Below are 19,125 nucleotides of genomic sequence, written 5' to 3'. Positions count from 1 at the left end.
TCGTGTGTTTATGGAATAGGATGTTGTAGTTACAGCCGGGGGACAGTAGAGGGCGGTGGGTGCCTGTCTGCTGGGAGATTGATCAAAGTGATGGCTTTAGTCCTGTCTGCTTGGCATCTGTGTGTAACTATTCAACTTGCAGAAGCCCAGGAGTTAAAATGGATCAATGTTTGTGAACAATTAAGAATATAACAAAAACTTGCATTTAAGTTTTATAAGTGATTGTACCTCACAAACACAATATAATTGTTTCTTTATGTATTTATTTCCCATGTGAGGTTATTTTAATTTACACATTCTATTTTTTTATTTTTTTCTGCATCCCCTGGATTCCTATGGTTTTATTTTCACCTGTCTGTTTCTTCTCTTTGTTTAACATTGTGATGTTGATTCAGTATGCAATAATTAATGGTGCTGTTTATTATAAATTAGGTGTTATTTTATAGCTGAAATAATTATATGAAACAACATTATCGTGAGGGTTTCCTATTGTTTTGCATTTTCTTTTTTCTATTGAAACAATTTGGTTGTTTCAAATCAAAGAATGTTGTAAGGTTTATCGGCCTATTTATTAAACAGAGAAAAGCCCTAACTCAGGAGAAAAAGGGTGTTTTTGCAGAAGATGGGGTTCCCCTATCTATGAAAGCAGCACCGCTGTTGATAGTCACTGCCAAAGAAAAGGTTTACACAACCTGAACCGCAAAGGCTTTCCATGGGGAAACCTATGTAACACTGATGAAGGTGGTAAAAGTATTTTATTTTTTAATTCCAAATAGAAATTATTGAATTTTTTAATTTTTACAATTTTTTTACATTTATTTTAAACATGTGGAACGAAACATCAGTCAGGGCTTTTAATTACACTGTTAACTCTTACTGTTTCCAACCATATTTTATTGATAAATCATGGCAAGAGGTGGCTTTCCATAACTGCAATGAGTAGGGATAGAAAACCCTGTAATCAAATGTTAATATATAAAAACATCAGTAAGTACATGAGGCAGCTAAGCTGTGTGAGATGCATAGAAATAACTACAGATGCGGCTTCAGTTGCGCCAAATAGCCCTTTTTGGCGCGCAGTTCATGTGCGACTCAGCCACATTGTGCGTTTTATTCACAGAAATAAAACAACTTAAAGCGACAACTGCATTGCGAGATAGACCAATGGTGTTTTAAATGCTTTTATATCTGTGTCCGACTGAGGGGCTAATTGAGTAAGGCGATCTTTACAGCTTTTCCCAGATGGATCGTTCTTTGCATATGCAGAGCGGGTCCTGCGATCGCATCGCAGGGATGCAAACACTCCTGCCTAATTGACAGGCATAGGCATTTGCCGGGAGGGGAGGCCGGTGTTGCCTGAAATGTGTGCTTCTCGCCCCCATTTTCTGGGAGGGGCGAGGCGAAAGACTGCATCATGACACACGTTTTCCTTGGCCTCGCAAGCCGCCCTGCGACGATAAGCCTGATTATGCTGAGGCTTACTCAGCCTGTTACAGATGAGTATCGCGACTGAAGGTCCCGATGTTCATCTCATATGTGATCGCATCGCAACTGCATTTGCATTGCTAAGGATTGTGATGTAACCAAAGTTCAAAATCTAACAGAATGCTACACTACTCAACCTGGAGAATGTCAGTTGTGCATTATGGTATAAAGATGCTCGGTGTAGGAGGACACATCTGTATAGCAGTTTTTGAAACTTGTCACATGCACTTTTGTCAGTAACCCTAACTAACCAGTGGCATATTTTGAAAACCCATTAGTCAACTTTTTTTAAGGGCTAGAAAATACCTAAACATACATTCAAACCACATACATATGTTTCCCATGTGCCAGACTGTACTAGAAAAGCCACCTTCTGCTAGCTAGATGCATTCTTGGCGAGAGCTTACAGTCATATCGTTTGTAACGGAGTGGAACCATGACATAGGACCCATGATGAAGGCCCGAAGCTTTATAATAACCCAATATCATAAAATCAAGTTTCAAAGTCTCAGGGTAAAAACTGTTCAGCAGGAGTTGTATATCTGCTGCCTGGCTATGGGAGAACATTTCCCCAGGCAGCTAAGGGAAGCCATTAGAGCCAGGCAGCAGTTACAGTCTGAGTGAACTGATGCCTGTCAAACAGTGGGAGGTAGGCTGGTATTTACAAATGGAAACATAAACTTTAGTGCATACCCATTTATGTTGCAGAAGGTGCTATGTAGTCAATCAAAATTACAGAACCTTTAAGTTCATAGAAGTCAAACAATGTTGAAAAAAATATTTATTTTTACTTTTCTACGAGAAATTACAATTTAATATAATTTTCATCTGGGTGCATCAACAATATACATTTCTGGATTAAAGTCCTTTCATGTTAAAAATAAAATGCAGTGGGAACACTGGGGCACATGGAAAACCTGTGCCATTATTGATGCCAACCTTTACTTAAACTAATCATTTTGGACTTCTTTGATAACACAGGTGTACCCATTACTGCTCTATAACTAAAAATTAACTGAGGTTGCAGTACTCAACATACATGATTAAACATTTTTATTTTAAATAACAGCTAAAAGCATGAAGAAAAGGGATCCCTATGGGGAATTCTTAAAGCACTATGGGGAATATCCAATTTTGTGGGCAACTGTTTTGTGGGGGGCTATCCTATTAGCTCCGGTGCAGCGTGCTCCTCCCCCCAATGCTGGCACTTATCGCTGATTATGCTTCAGACACCCGAATCGTATTCTGCGATAAGCGGCTGCCGGAGCCAAAATAATACATAGGATCATGGACTTATCCCCAGTCCCATGTGTAAAATCGTGGGTCCGTTTTAGCTCAATGAAAATGGCTTGTAATAGAATACCGCAATAATGACCATTGGTCATTAATCGTGATATCCTGACATTTTTAGCAGGCGAAAACAGATCGTGGATAATAGGATACCCCCCCAGTATCCCACAAAAAGGCCATTAGTTGGAGGTACTCTGTGCAGAAATTACTTGAATACATGGTGTTAGCTGCTTTTTAATATAATGAAGTTTCAATTGCATATGGACAGTGCCAAAACTGCTCTTTGTTTTCTTTTGTATATGTCCCAGCAAGCAAAAAATAATGGCATCGAAATTATATATTTTCAATGTCAAGCCAAGTCACGGTTTTAAACATTACAGCAGCAGAGGTTTGTGATTGTGTAACTATATGCACGTCTATACAAACTGCAGCAATCCCAGTACAGCAACCATTTTGTTGAGTGTCAGTGGGGGTAATTCCAAGTTGATCGCAGCAGGATTTTTGATAGCAATTGGGCAAAACCATGTGCACTGCAGGGGAGGCAGATATAACATGTGCAGAAAGAGTTAGATTTGGTTGGGTTATTTATTTCTGTGCAGGGTAAATACTGGCTGCTTTATTTTTACACTGCAAATTAGATTGCAGATTGAACACACCCCACCCAAATCTAACTCTCTCTGCACATGTTATATCTGCCTCCCCTGCAGTGCACATGGTTTTGCCCAATTGCTATCAAAAATCCTGCTGCGATCAACTTGGAATTACCCCCAGTGTACAGAATTGAATGAAGTTTGTACCACAACAAAATGTCTGCCACATGCCTAAGTGTCTGTAATGGTCGCCTTGGTTCCATAAAACGGCACATTGGTTCATGTCGAGTCAATAAATACGTTGTCATATGTAGAATAGGTATCATAATGTCTGCCTTTTTGGTACATCATTTCATGTCCAGTAAAAATAACACCGTAACCCGTACACAGCTCCTTGCCCAACATGCATTGCAATGTTTACTTCTCTGCGAGGCTGGTCCACTTTTGCAGGAGTCTCCAGGACAGTCTGGGAGAGTAAGCAAGTATTCATATAATGGACTTCAGTTTATTTATTTATTTATTAACAGTTTCTTATATAGCGCAGCATATTCCGTTGCGCTTTACAATTAGAACAACAGTAATAGAACAAAACTGGGTAAAAACAGACAGACAGAGGTAGGAAGGCCCTGCTCGCAAGCTTACAATCTATAGGGTTGGCTGCCATATGCTGTTAGAGCACAACCAAAACTATAAACCATTAATTACACAGGATGCTTGCTCTTGTTTAATATGATTACATTTGTGTACCTGTGATGTCTAAACATTCAAAAAAAAAGGGGATGCATTCATGTGACCAGCTGGCAGGAGACCGACGGTCACATAACCTCCTCCTACATCCCGCTCTCTCACAATCCCGACAGTCGGCATGCCAACCAACAGGGACTAGTCCACGACACGCATAGAGTGGGAATACAACCCGAGGCGACCACAAGTCGCCACTGAGCCCGCAAGGGGCTTGTTGCACTGCTCCCCCCCGCCGGGATTCCAGCGTCGGTATGCTGACCGCCGGTCAAGCATACCACACTCCAGAAAAAATTGTACATTTTATTGCAGTATATAATAGATGAATTGCTGTAAGTGACCACAATCTTTTCTGTGAAACCATAAGTTTTTTTGTGCATTATGATAGTGGATGGCTAAATAGTATCAAACATTTCTATGCAGTAGCTCGACTTTTCCTTTCACACCCTCAGCCATAAAACATTGTTGAGATGGGATTAGAGTGGGGTCCAATCGCAAGCCGCAATCAAGGTGTGTGTGAGGGTGGGGGTAATTGGTCCTCGCACCTACTCCTGCACTATAACTACTTTATGCAGTAGATTGTGCATGCCTCAGTGTAAAGCAATTAGCACAATTATTGTTAACAAGGCCACTGTAACAGCATTTTAAGCCCTGGGCAAATCAGTGCACTAGGGCATAGGTTCTCAAACTCGGTCCTCAGGACCCCACACAGTACATGTTTTCCAGGTCTCCTCACAGAATCACAAGTGAAATAATTTACTCCACCTGTGGACCTTTTAAAATGTGTATGTGAGTAATTAATACACCTGTGCACCTGCTAGGTTATCTGCAAAACATGCACTGTGTGGGGTCCTGAGGACCGAGTTTGAGAACCTGTGCACTAGGGTGTCTACCCACCCATTCATGGGAATAAGTAAAAAAAAATCATAACTCGCCCCTCCTGTGGTCTTATGCAGTGAATGGCTGTCAGCACTCTGATTGGTACATTTCTGGAGCTATCCACCAATCAGCATGCAGACAGCCATTCACTGTTTGGCAGATCCCCCTGGGCCAAGCCTGCCCCTGCTCAAAGGCTCCTAGAATCGTCGGGCCCTGGGTGCCTATACATTATGCCCAGTGTGCCTATACATTAAGATAGCGTGATTGTTAATGGTTCCATATTAATAGACAAAACATTTTCATACATTTTATAACAAATTTGGTGGTGACAAAGTGGGTTGGGTCTGTGGCGGCTGTCACATGATCGCATCCCGACAAAATGGCTCAGCATACATTTTGCCTAAGAAATTCTCTCCTGGTTTCAATCAATTGCTTTGCCAGAGAGGAGATACAAGTTTATTTGAGAATACCCTCAGGGAACCAAACATGCTTGGATTGTTTTAGCAAATTAAAATGAACACAATGCTTTTACCTTCTCAGCAGTTGCTCTTTTCTATACCAAGTTAAAAGAAAAATCTATAACCAAAATGTTTTAACTTTCTGCTAGGCAGCTTCAAAATTACATTGTTTTAAGTGTAGATTTTGTTAATGAGACATGAATCCAATAAAACCCCTTTAGATATGTGTTTAATTTTGTGAATGTGATTGCATACTGGTTTGTTATCTTCATAATTTCCAAATGTAGTTTGTTTATCCAAATACACATTTTATTACTTTTTTTTTTTTTTTTTCTGGTGTTGCTTTTCAGTTTTACACTGTGAATTTAGTTGAATTTTTCATAACATTTGTTTGCTAAAAATATTTTAATTTCATTTTCTTGTATGAAATATTAAAGTATTTAATTAACTGCTTTTATATTAACATACATGAATTTAATTTTTTTAATCACTATGGAATAGTCTCCTCTGAAATGAAAGCAGCACTTTTTTTCTTTTTTCCCCACATCTACTGCAGTAACTTTGGTGTAGTAATTATGCCTGCGGCACAAGACAGAATGTTCTCTCATTCTAGAGGGCTCTGTTACATTTGAAATGTTAGAATATGATCTTTTGTTTAGCTTACCGTTCCAGCATAACAGTATTTTGAGATAAATATTGTATGGTTTTTGTTTTTTTTGCTTTCTCCTAAAGAAACTCGCTACACAAATTAGACCTAGACATTGTAATCAAATGTAACAATCCCATATAACATGACTTGTTTAGAACAATAAAGACATAATTGTTACATTATATAAGGCATTGAGTATCTGCAGAGATATAGTTAAACGATGGTGGTTGTTCATCCTTGCAGTAGATTGCAAGCTCTGAGAACACACTTGAGATGTGGGCACTTTTCATATTATGGAGGACATTCAATTGTGGGTGAATGGTTTCGCCTGGTCAAATTAGTGCAACTCCCGCCTAAATTTATATCGGTGGGGTCTCACTGAAATTTGTTCGCTACCCCATATGGTGGCAAGCACTTTTAAGCAAGAGGGATGCAAGTCGGCTAGGTGAAGGAGGCAAGTCAGGTTGCCGTTGCTGGTGGTTAAACAACATGGTAATGGCAGTTCATTCCCTTCGTCCACAGTTTAATTCCCCCCCTATCTCTTTAAATATACACCTTGTTATGTATTTGACATTCACATTTTTACATGATTCAGCTGCAGAATTTGACCTTCGATATTGCGAGCCCTACCACAACCACACCATACTGCAGAATGAATTGACTGTTCTCATTACATGAAGATGTAACCAAGCTAGTCCAGCCTGCGGCACGGCCGCATGCAATGTGCCGAGGCGCATGTGCGCCTTATTACACCACCCGTGTATTCCTATCGTACTTAGACACACATACATATCCTAGTCATGGGAACACTTGCGGTGCCTGGCTTCCCGTGAATACGGCAAGCTGCTAGCTAAATGAGAATGGCTACGTCTGTAACTATTAATTCAACTAAATTCAAATAAAGTACGGATCAAAACAGTATTTATCAGAAAGTAGCTGTAAAGCGGAACTCAAACATTGTATTACCGGAGCTTCACACTTCTGTAAAACATACTTCGCTACTGGCATAACTTAGGTGGGACAGTATTGATTTGTGGAACAGCTTTGTCCCATGGGATGAAAAGTTGGGAAATACTGTATGTCCTATTCATAGCACTGAAAGTTGCCATGTGCATCTACTATGTACTGTGGGGCATTTATGGGATGTTTATACAAGATGGGGCTGATGGAAGTCCATCACGTTGGAAGATCTGGACACGGCCATGGGGGCATTGCCCAGTTCACTTGCGCCCTTTTCGTGTGGGCAAATTGTCCCTATTCTCCAGCCTACACTGGGCGATATGGCCTGTTCGACTGCCAAATGCACTCTGTGTGACACCTCTAGAACAGACTGTACTTTCACACATTCCCAGAGCTTAAAGTAAATGTCAGTCGTACAATAACTTGTGACATTTCTGAAGTTATTCTATTACTAATGACATTTCAGGTTACATGTATTACACCTACAGTATTATACACTTCTATGAGGTGAATGCACCATAAACTCATTTCTGTGAAGCAATAAGTGAGTAAGGGCCTGACTCAAGATATACGCAATGTCAGTACTGTACACTGTGGAGCGTTTTGTTTTTTTAATTTCTTTTTTTATACTTTGCCACTGCCCATGTGCCATTATGGTATTGCCACAGCGATCACAGTGAGGATTTATTTGCAAACTAAGTGACCAGCAGGGAGAGAGTGAGGTAACGGTGGGGCAACAACTCAAACGCAGGCGCGTCACCACCATTTCTGGGGAGTGTCACAGCTCCCGTATGCAGTTACAGAGGTGACGGCAGTTACAGAGTCTACAGCAGGGGTGGCTGTGTTTGAACTACACATCCCAGCATGCCCTGCAACAGTTTTAGCATGGCCAAATAGCAAAACTGTAGCAGGGCCTGCTGGTATGTGTAGTTCAACAACAGCTGGAGGGCCAAAGGTTCCCCATCCCTGATCTACAGTGTCAGAACGCACAATGCATCTCTGCTGACACCGCCAAGGGAGTGGCTTTTTGTACACATCAGGTCTGTTTTTAATTAAAATTGCGGTGTCCGCCTCCTGCTGCACATTGGTGATAGGAGAAGCAGGAACAGCTTTTTCTCCATGGTATGTGAAGTATTCATACATGGAGCCATATATTCTCTACCTACATACACACCTACATATATACCAGAAGACAGTTAACCTATAGGTGTATTTTTGGGGGTGGGTGGGCCGCTGTTTAATGCATGGAGGCTCCACACAGAGAGTGCCTTGGTCAGGAATTGAGCTCATAATTTCAGGGTAGTGGGGGCAGTAATGCTAACCACTATGCTATCTCCCCCCCCCCCACACACACACACACACACACACACACACACACACACACACACGCAAATTGAGCCTCAAAATTACAAATGTGTTACTTGAAGAGAAGTGCAAATTCATTCATGCACGAATGTACATAATCGACTTGCCTTTCCAAGTAAACAATTAGTTTTATTTCACACACACAAACATACCTCCCAACATCAGGAGATGGCACTGTGGAAAAGGGGGTGTGGCCTATAGAAAAGGGGCTTGGCTTCACGGGAGTGCCGCGATTGCAAGACACACCCGTTTTCCGTCACTAAGGAGGCATGCCCAGCGCTCTGTGAGCAGCTGGCAAGCCCCCAGTCCCTCTGTCTCCTGTGAATAGACACTGAGTAACAGGAGCCTCCCAACTGCCACCCCCACCCCAAAGGGACAGTCCCCAAAAAATGGGACTGTCCTGCAAAAATCGTGACAGTTGGGAAGTATGCACAAATGTTTCACGTATTCCAATGATGATATTTAATGTGCTCACATCTAGCTAATGCCATATGTGAGGAGACAAGGATCCACCTGCCTTTTATTAACCCTGTATCTCGTCTTGTCCAGGGTGGTAATGCAGACACTGTACTTTTTACAGCCTATTACAATATTTGTAATAGCATATGTAATGTTGCCAGGCTCGTTAGTATTGCCTGGTACTGTATTTTGTAAATGTACTGTATTCTTTAAAGATGCAAGGAAAAGACTCATACCCCCTTTAATACCCCTTTCACCGCTACAATGCCTGATCTCACCCAGGAATTGGAAACGGGTCCTTCCTGGGTGGGATTCGGCATTGGAGGCTATCTTTTGGCTTCCCGACCCGGCAAAATGCCGGGTCGGTTGCCATAGCGGCTGGGGGCGGAGCCGGCAGCAGGGTCGGAGGTGGCACTGGGAGATGAGCTCCTCTCCACGTCACCTCTCCCTATGCTGTGAATGGGTACCGGGTCGCATCGACCCGACAACCCATTCACACTGCGGCTGACCCGGTATTCAACCTGGGAATAACCCTTCTTATTATCCAGGTTGAATATCCGGGTCAGGCGAACCCGGGAATTCAGACATGGCCCTTTCACACCGCACACTGACCCGTGTTGACCCTGACAATATGCCAGGTCGATACCGGGTTATTTGTGTGATGTGAAAGGGTTATTATATAAAGCCGAAAACCCGGGTTATTGCCGGATCGACCCGGGTCGGCTGTCATTGCAAACAGCTCTCAAAAAAATAACCCTGGTCGATTTACCCGGTAATCCATCCTGGATCTAAACATGTGTTAAACATGCGTAGGTCCCGGGTCATGCAGCAGTGTAAACAACTGGCAAACTGGGTCACACTTCAGCATGGTGGCTGGAGCCTCTGGTGCCCTGGCAGATGATGCCATATGTCAGTACCCCACAGAGAGAAGAGAGAGACGCATGGGATATCGGAACAGCGCTGACACCGGGCACAGACAGCCTGAACCACTGGCAGCTGGCCTCCAGCTTCAAACACAGGCTGTCTAGCACATTGTTCATCACCTGCAGTGCAGTCCAGGCAGAAAGGCGGCCATAGCCACAGGCTGAAACAAGCCCCTGTTGTGACCTCATCCTTCTCCATTTTTAATGACATCCATAGGTAAAAGCAGGGCTGACTCAGGTTCAGTGTAAATGGGGCAGACCTGGGAACAACTCGGGTCGAAGTGCAGTGTAAATGGGGTCTGAAGCCAGGTCTGACCCTATCCCCAGGATTGTCCCGTGTTCAAATTCCCGGGTCCGACCTAGCATTTTGGTATAAAAGGGGTATTAGCTAACTGACTCAACCCCCCCCCCCTTCCCCCGCGAATCACAACAAATGGAGATAACTGGGAGTGCAGTGGTGCATGATTATCCCCTTATTTGAATTGAAAGGTATCCCCTTATTTGAATTGAAAGGCCACAGTAGAAATGAAAAGAGTACACTAAGGGGTGAATTCAATTGTGCCTGATAATTTATCACACACAAAATAAAAGGTTTTTTTTTTTGAGAGTTTTGCCTTGTGTTGTTTATCGGGCAATTCAATTGCAGCCTGTTTTTTTTATGCAAAAATTTTCATGCAAAAACACAAGGATCCGTTATAAGTTCCCAGATCCATATGTTTTTGCGCCCATGATCATGAAAACGTGTCAGTTAACAGGATTTCCACCCCCCCAGTTTTTTGCCCCGGTTTCGGGGCTAATTGGATAGCTCCTACAGTAATCTACCGCGGCTACTTGTATTCACCCCTAACTATGGTAAGGTTCACTATACCACCCAGATATTTGAATGAACCAATATCAGTGTTAAAAGCTGACACTGGCACTCACTGGGGTACTGACCTATGGTATACCCACGCTTGCCTACACTCCCAGAATGTCTGGGAGGCTGCTGATCCACAGGTAGCTCTCATGGATGGCTGGCAGAGTAGTCAAGTCTCCCAGAGTCTGCTATTGTTGCCTGGCACCTCTCACTTCCTGAGTGAAGTGGATGGTCTGGTATCTCGATGACGCAAAGTATACAGTTGTAGCTCTGCCATCTGCTTTCCAAAGCCAGTAATTATGATTTTTATTGATTTTATAATGGGGACAAGACAATATGATTGCTCCACATAACCCCTGCATTGACCTCTTGGTCACTTCTCCACCGCGCATTGCCATATACTGGAACAAGAGGAAGGGGATAAAAGGAAGCTGAAGGGAGAGTCTCAGGTCAGGTGAGGCTCAGGTGTGGAGTAGTTTTAAATTTTCCCAGAGGAACTGGCATTTATGTTATGGCTGCTGCCAATTGTAGAGAGATCCTGTGTATACAGATCGAAACAAAAATGTTTTCCTTATCAAGAGACATGTAAGTACTCATAAGTGCTCTGGAGCAAATTGTGGAATCACTAGATGCACATATGTAATGATATTTGCATAAAATATATAAACTGTGCAATATAATTGTTTTGAGACAGCCAGCTTCTGCTGTCCTGTCACCATCAGACACATATATCCTAAATAGTACTAATGGTGATTCCCGGTAGTGTTTGCTGGCATCTGATTAGGGATCAGGGCAATCCACTAACCGGGATGGTAGAGAGCTGGCATCTGATCCACAGTACTGGGACCAGGAGTCACTGGTGCCGAGGGGGCGCGGGTACTAATTAACCATGCCAGGCTCGCTGGAGGGGCAAAGCAGGGGCCCTGTGGGGGCCTAGGTCCACTGCCCCCCCAGAGTATACTTACCTTCATCCACAAACCAGGTCCCTCCACCACAGCTGAGGCAATCTTCCCAGTGACATCTTCGGGAAGATTGTGTCCCACATTGAAAGCATAGACTCTAGTGGACATACCCCATCTTCCCAAATATCACTGGGAAGATCGCACTGGTCGAGGAGGAGTTACACGCTTCCTGGAGCAAGCAAGGTAGAAAGAGGTCTCCCTCTCCCACACCCCCTGCCCCCTGGATATGAATGGCACCACCGGTGGAGCATGCGGGCCGCAAGCAATATATCTTAATATAATTTATTTTTAGGGGACATGGACACGCCCCCCATGCCAGTACCGGGGCCCGGCATGGCTCTCTGCGGTCCTGCCAGGAGTAGACTTGGAGACCTGGTAGCCGGTTATGAGAGCTCAGTTTGAAGTGATGACTAAAATGAGATTGCTTAAAAATGAAACAAACAAATAAGAGGTTACAAAACAATTAGTGGGTTTGCCAACATTTTAAAACAGCTCGTCATTGCTGTTAGTTTGGGGGTGGGCAAAATACAGTATTTCCTAAGCATCAGTTCAGACTGTGTTTTGAAAACCATTGTCGATTAACATTGGTTATCATACCCTATCCCAATGTAAATCCACAGTTTTCCATTATTTCACATCCCTAGTATACGTGCAGACGTCTATATTAAACATTGTGAAAATTTTCCCAACAAAAAGTACAATTATGTGATTTCCCTTCCCCCATATTGATAAATAGCCCTAGTCTTTAGGGTCTAGACAGGTAGTGAAAAATATGGGGTTACAATGCATGGAGTACCTCTGGTATTCCACTAACCAGCACTAGGCTATTTGGCACCAGGGCTGGGTTCTAAAGGGGGTACGGGCCAGCAACAATTTGTGTGGACCTCCCTCTTAAATATACTTTTTCATTCACCTTTGTTGTGGTGGGTGTGGGGTTAATAATAATAGTTGTAGTATTGTTTTTTACTGGAACCTACTGATCCCAGGACCGACTGGGATCTGTAGAACACTTGAAAACCCAGCCGCCACCCCCACCCCCCCATCCCAACCCCTCATTCATCTAATTATCAACCCCTTTTCCCTCTCTTCTTGTAAGCATCCTGGTATGTTGCAAATCAGAAGTCTCTCTTAAATTATTTATTTATTTATTAACAATTTCTTATATAGCACAGCAAATTCCGTTTGCCTACTGCAAAAGTCAAGTCCATTAGAGAACCCACAGTAGGAGTGAATGGGAACTGTGTAATTGGTCAGAGAATGGGAGTCGCTGCAGTCTAACCAATCAGATGGGAAAACACTGATTGTGCCTGGTTGTGCTATTCCATTCTAAGTCTGGAGTGAGAGCGGTGGTCTGGGCTTTAGTAGGGTGTATGTTGCAGTCCTGTCAGGAAAATGCAGTAAATATAAACCTGCTACTTAGGAAATACAGCTGTAAGTGTGACTAATAAGAAGCCACGCTGAGATCTTCTTTTGTATACTGCACCTTTAGCAGATGGCCGTGATGCTCAATGCTTGTGTTCTCAATTTCTTGTGAAAGCTGTGCCACCTGTGACCTCACTATCATCTGCTACTTGTGCTGTATGCAAAAGTAGATCTTGGCTATTTTAGGTGTTATTTACATACCTAAGTAATAATATGTTTTGGAGGTGATTGTAAGGAGCTGTTACCACCTAACACCCCCCCCCCCCCCCCTCCTCCTTCCCACAGCCTAACCCTAACCCTCCCACCGCAGCCTAAACCTAACACACATACACTCCCCCCAGTTTACCTCACTGGCGGCCCGGCGGTCACCCGTTTGGGGATGCCGGCGTTGGGATTGCGATCTCATTCAGGATGCTGCCGCCAGCATCCCTACCAGTGTTAGGATTCCTGTGTTGTTATTTCAACAGTTGGGATCCTGACCACCATGATCTTGACCAGATCCCTAATAATCAGCTTTAGCATATAAGTACCCAACTTTACACTTCTTGGTGTATCCCCTTTTACAGTATGTCCTGCTTGTTTAGCATATAAGTACCCAACTTTACACTTTTTGGTGTATCCCCTTTTACGGTATGTCCTGCTTGTTTGAAATGTAACTTGTCAAAATCTAAATACCAGCTGTTTCCACCCTCCAATGATGCCTTTTAATAAGTCAATTCCCTTGAGTTCCTGCTTGTCCTGACATTTTCATATTAAAGCACTGTCAAAATCAGCTCCTAAGAAGGAACAGATGTATACTGGGAAGACGTCTATTGTTAGTGAATAAATGATATAAGCATTGATCGTGACATTTGTGTGTCATATCTAAGGAGAGATGTCAAGTATGACCACTTGTATTAAGCCATATGTAATTCCTAAAATGCTTAATATTCTAATCCCAGTCTATTTGTCTGTGTGACCGATGCCACTTAGTGGCCGGTGACAAGGGGTAGGTGAGAAAGTGACAGGGCTGTGAGTGTTTACGCATACCCCTTTTCCACCTGTAGCATAGGTCACAGCCAGGAGCCTGACATGGCTGCGACCCATGCTACAGCCCCCTTTCCCACAGCGCTCATCAACCCGGCATATTGCCGGGTTGGTGACGCTGCTAGTGACGCGGCAGGGGCGGCGCTGGGAGATCACATGATCTCCCAGCGCCGCCCTTCCTTTCACTGTGAATGGGAGCCGTGTCCCCTCGACACGGCTTCCGTTCACACTACACAGCTTACCGGGTTGAACACGTGTTCAACCCGGCAAGATACCCGGGTAGGATTCCCGGATCACTTGATCTGGGAATTTGCCGGGGGGGGCGTTTCCACTAGTAAAAAACACGGGTAAATGCGCCCCCCCGCGCATTTACCCCTGTTTTTAAAGGTAGTGGAAAAGGGGTATAAGTTACTGGTTTGCGGTCATCCTGACAAAATAAAACAGTGGTGAAGAAGATTAGAGTCAGTGTGTGCTTCCACTATACAGCAGCTTTATCATAGTATACAAAGTATATTTATGGTCCACAAGTTAGTGCAATCTGCAGGGGGGGGGACACCACCTTTTTACAGCGTGCTAAATGGGACAACAGCCTGGTATACAGTGCTATATGGGACAGTACATGCGTTACCTGCACACTAAAGTCTGATTATTTTATGAAAAACTGTCCTGTAAGCAACACTAGCAAACAGCACCACCTGCTGGCAGTGTGCACACGTCACTGTATCAATTATGCCACTCACAGCAATAAAATCTAAATAACAAATTCTTCTACTTTTACCGTGTAATATTTATAATATGTTGCTTTGGACTGTATAAACAATTCTCCAGCCAATATGGGGATGCCTTGGGAACAAGAAGGGGATTGTTTATTTTTAAAATGTTGGCAAAAGTTGTATTTTTCTCTGAGGCTTTCTATATCTGTTCTCTGCTGTTGTGTTTCTGCAGCTCCTGGGGATAGGAGGAAAGAGAGAGAGAGGTCTTGCAATGTCCACATCTACTATGCCTCTCAGAAACAGGGTGAGAACAGTTATGCCTGAGCAATAGAAACAATCTTGGAGGACACATACTGTGTGCCTCTATGCATAATAGGGTTTGTGGCTATCACAACTGTTTCTCTCTGATATAAGAAGACTTTAAGCTGCTAAAAGAAACCAGCTGTGTAGTCAAAAGTCCCCGAGGGAACTAGCTATTTATTTTATTTTTATACGTTGACATAATATATCAGGACAAACAAACACAAAACAGCTTTTAAAATGTGAAGAATCAATTTAAAGCATTCTAAAATTAGCTATTATTTAGAGATAAGCAACATTTCAAAATTGTAAAGCAGAATATTTACCTAATACCATATAAGGCTATGGAATGTCATACCTTTCTACGGTAAAATATAACCTTAAATGTTTCTTATGGATTTCTTATTTATTAGTTCTGTTTTGCTGCTTCTAGAGACAAAGGGGGAAATATGTCAAAGCTTACAGAGACATAAAGTACCAATCAATCAGCCCCTAACTGTCAAGCTGTGATACATACAATATGGCCCTAATTGATAAATGAGCCTCTTACTCTTTTTAGTCTAATTTTATCAATAATCCCATTTGCAGTGCGATTTGGGCGTGATATTAGCTCCAAGAATCACATTATGCAACTATACTGCTAGAATCTTTGAATGAACACATGCAGTTTGGAGCCCGTCCCTGCAATGTATTCTATTCTGTGCCTGGACTCCTATGCATGCTCTGTCCGCTGATCACTCGGAAATCTCCAGGAGAGGGTTCCTCCGAAACCCTCCCCTGCAATGGCCATCGCATATTGGGCCTAATACAGACCTGGTCGCAAGCAGGCGTTTTTTTCACTGCTGCGACCAGGTAATCGCCGCCTACAGGGGGGGGGGGTAATCGATTTGCAGGGTGCGAACGGATGTGCAGAGAGCTGCACAAACAAAAGTTTTTGTGCAGTTTTACTCAGGACTTACTCAGCCACTGCGACGATCCGGGCCGATGCTGACATCAGAAACCCTCCTTCCGAATGGCTAGGCATGCCTGCGTTCTCCCGGACACTCCTTAAAAACGGTCAGTTGCCACCCACAAATGGCATCTTCCTGTCAATCTTCTTGCGATCACCAGTGCGATCACTTTCTTCGTAAAATCCGTTGCTGTCCAGCAATGCCCGTCGCCAATGCACCTGCGCATTGCGGTGCATGCGCAGTTCAGACCCGAACGCACCGCTGCAAAAAAAGCTAGCGTGCGATCAGGTCTGAATGACCCCCATTGATCGCAGCAGCGAATTCGTTAGCAGTTGGGCAAAACCATGTGCACGGCAGGGGGGCAGATATAACATGTGCAGAGAGAGTTAGATTTGGGTGGGGTGTGTTCAAACTAAAATCTAAATTGCAGTGTAAAAATAAAGCAGCCAGTATTTACCCTGCACAGAAACAAAATAACCCACCTAAATCTAAATCTCTCTGAAAATGTTATATCTGAAACCACCCCCCACCCCCGTGCAGTGCACATGGTTTTGCTCAAATTGCTAACAAATTTGCTGCTGCAATCAATTCTGAATTACCCCCATTGCTGGTGAGGGTTTCACAAGAACCCTCTCCCATGATTTCTGAAATTTGTTGCCTATAGACTACCGCAGCACAATGCTATCTTTAGATACTTAGGGGCAGATTTATCACCATCTGCATCTGAGGATGCAGATGTGATGTGATAAAATCGGCCCAATCCGCAATGCAATAAGTGATTACATTGTATGCACTGGCGTATTTATAATGTGTGCAGTGTGTGCGGTGCCCACACCCTGCACCCATTAATTTAAATACTTACTCTACGGCATCCCACGGCGCAGAAGTAGCGCTGCAGAAATCACTGGGAAAATGGCGCCATTTTCCCACTGACTTGCGCATGCGCAGTAGGAAAATCACTGTGAAAATGGGCGTCGTGACATTTTTCTGGTGATATGCGCAGGAGCTCTAGACTCTGGGACAGCTCTAGGGTCCCCTAGGGACCCTAGTACCCAGTGCTGTACAGCGCTGCCGGCTAACGTGGAGGGGGCCCAGACGGATCCTGCACATGGGCCTCCTCCTCTCTAAAAACGCCCCTGATTGTATGTATGTTTAAATTATCGCATGCAGGGACAGAGCTTGTGAGACATCTTTGTCCCTGCAATGCCACACCGCAGCCATATTGAGGTATATTTCGTGAAAAATTCCCAGAGTAATTGCGAAAAGTGCTACAAAAGCCCTTTAATACATTCAGGTAATACTAAAATAATGTAAAAAGCGTGTGAAAACACCCTTTTTCAAAATAATGTTATTAAATTGTCCCCTTAATGTTTGTTGGATATCCCTTAATTTGGGAAATATGCTGCAAATAATGATAAATGAGTGCCCAAAAGAGAGAAAACATCATAACGAGACAAAAAGTATTAAAAGAAGAAAAATTGTGTGAGGCGGAACAAACATTAGAAAAAGTGTTAAATGAGAAGAAAATGAGAGTTGAGAAACTAAAAAGATACAGAAAAGTGTTAAATACAGATAGATAAAAGGAAAATAAACCCTCCCAAGCAAATACACATAAATAAAATTAGAGTACAAAAACACACATTTACCATTTCCCAAATTTGTAAAAATGGTCACATCTGATTTGGAATTTTAGATTGAGGCAGAATTTAGCTATCCATACCGATGTCGTTAGCAGTTATTGAAGCACTTCTGCATTAATCCCACCAGTTGGTTTACACTGCCACCTATGGGTTGCTAGCTGATGCTCTAAGTCAGGCTTTTTCAACCAGTGTGCCGTGGCACACTAGTGTGCCGCGACCAGTTGCAAGGTGTGCCGCAGAGCCAGAGCAGCTTCCTGCACCTTCAGAGTGAACTGTTGTCCCGGGCTCTTCTTAGAGGATCAATCGTGCTCTGGCCGTGACCTATGCCTTGAAGACACGGCGGTGTGATATCATAGGTCACGGTCGCCGCATATCACCAGCCAGCCCACCCGCCTGCATACACATCTTCCAGTTCCTGTCTGCATACAAAGCTTTCCTTCCCACCCACATCCACACCTGCCCACCACCTGCTGCTCAGTATTCACAGCACTCCACTATTAACAACCCCCACCATTGAGGAACAGGGAGGAGGTCAGCTGACTAGTAGGGGCTAATATTTGTCATTTTATTTCTCCTGTGGGGAACAATAGGATTTCAATAGAATTTATGTGGGTAGAATAAAGATTTGTGGATTTATGGGGGTATCAATGTGAATAATTCATGTGGGGAGCAATGTGATTTGATTTATGTGGGGAGCAATAGAATTTATCTAGGGAGCAACATGATTTATGTGGGGAGCAATGTGATTGTTTTTACTGTGTAGGCCAATGTATGTGTGGATTTTTTTTTACTGTGAGGGCCAGTGTGTGTTTTTTTTTTTGTTTTTTTTCTGTGGGGAACTGATGGTGTGCCTTGGGAATTTTAAAATATTGTTCGGTGTGCCGCGAGTAATAAAAGGTTGAAAATCACTGCTCTAAGTGTTGTGAGTCTTAGTTGGAGTCTCTCTTAGCCTCACTTTTAGTATTTCGTGCATATTGAGCTGTTTTGCCAAAAGCAATATGAAGAACCAACAAAGGATTTTTTATTACCTTGATAGGCAAATTTACTCTGCTGTTATCAAGTGTGCCTTGTGCCATCATGTCATTGGGTGAATTAATTTCTGTTTTTGAGAAATGTGGTGGTGTTGCCGGAAAGACTCTCTAGGGGCTTTTGACTCATGCGTTGGCATCCCGACATTGGAATGCCGGCGGTCAGAACACTGGTGCCTGAGTCCCAACAACCGACATCCAGAATGTAAGTTTGTCGGGGATGGTTAGGGTAAGGCTGTGTGTGTGTGTGTGTGTGTGTGTGTGTGTGTGTGTGTGGGTAAAGGAGGGAGGGGGGGTCATTAGGGTTATGCTACCGGGGAAGGGTTAGGGTTTGGAAGAGAAGTTAGGGTTAGGCTGCAAGAAGGAAAGGTTAGGGAGGGTTGGGAGAGGGTTAGCATACTTACCTACTAGGTACTCTCCTGTACCCAA

At 43.4% G+C, this 19,125-nt stretch overlaps 1 protein-coding gene across 1 annotated transcript in view; it reads left to right on the top strand.

Moving 5' to 3' along the window:
* KCTD1 (potassium channel tetramerization domain containing 1) overlaps window positions 1-19,125 on the top strand; it is a 146,315-nt gene that overhangs the window by 1,486 nt on the left and 125,704 nt on the right. The window lies entirely within an intron of this gene.

This window comes from Pseudophryne corroboree, chromosome 5 (genome assembly GCF_028390025.1).
Source record: "Pseudophryne corroboree isolate aPseCor3 chromosome 5, aPseCor3.hap2, whole genome shotgun sequence".
NCBI classification, from domain to species: Eukaryota; Metazoa; Chordata; class Amphibia; order Anura; family Myobatrachidae; genus Pseudophryne; species Pseudophryne corroboree.
The sequence above is the reverse complement of the archived record's forward strand: the minus strand, read 5'-3'. Positions and strand labels throughout refer to the sequence as shown.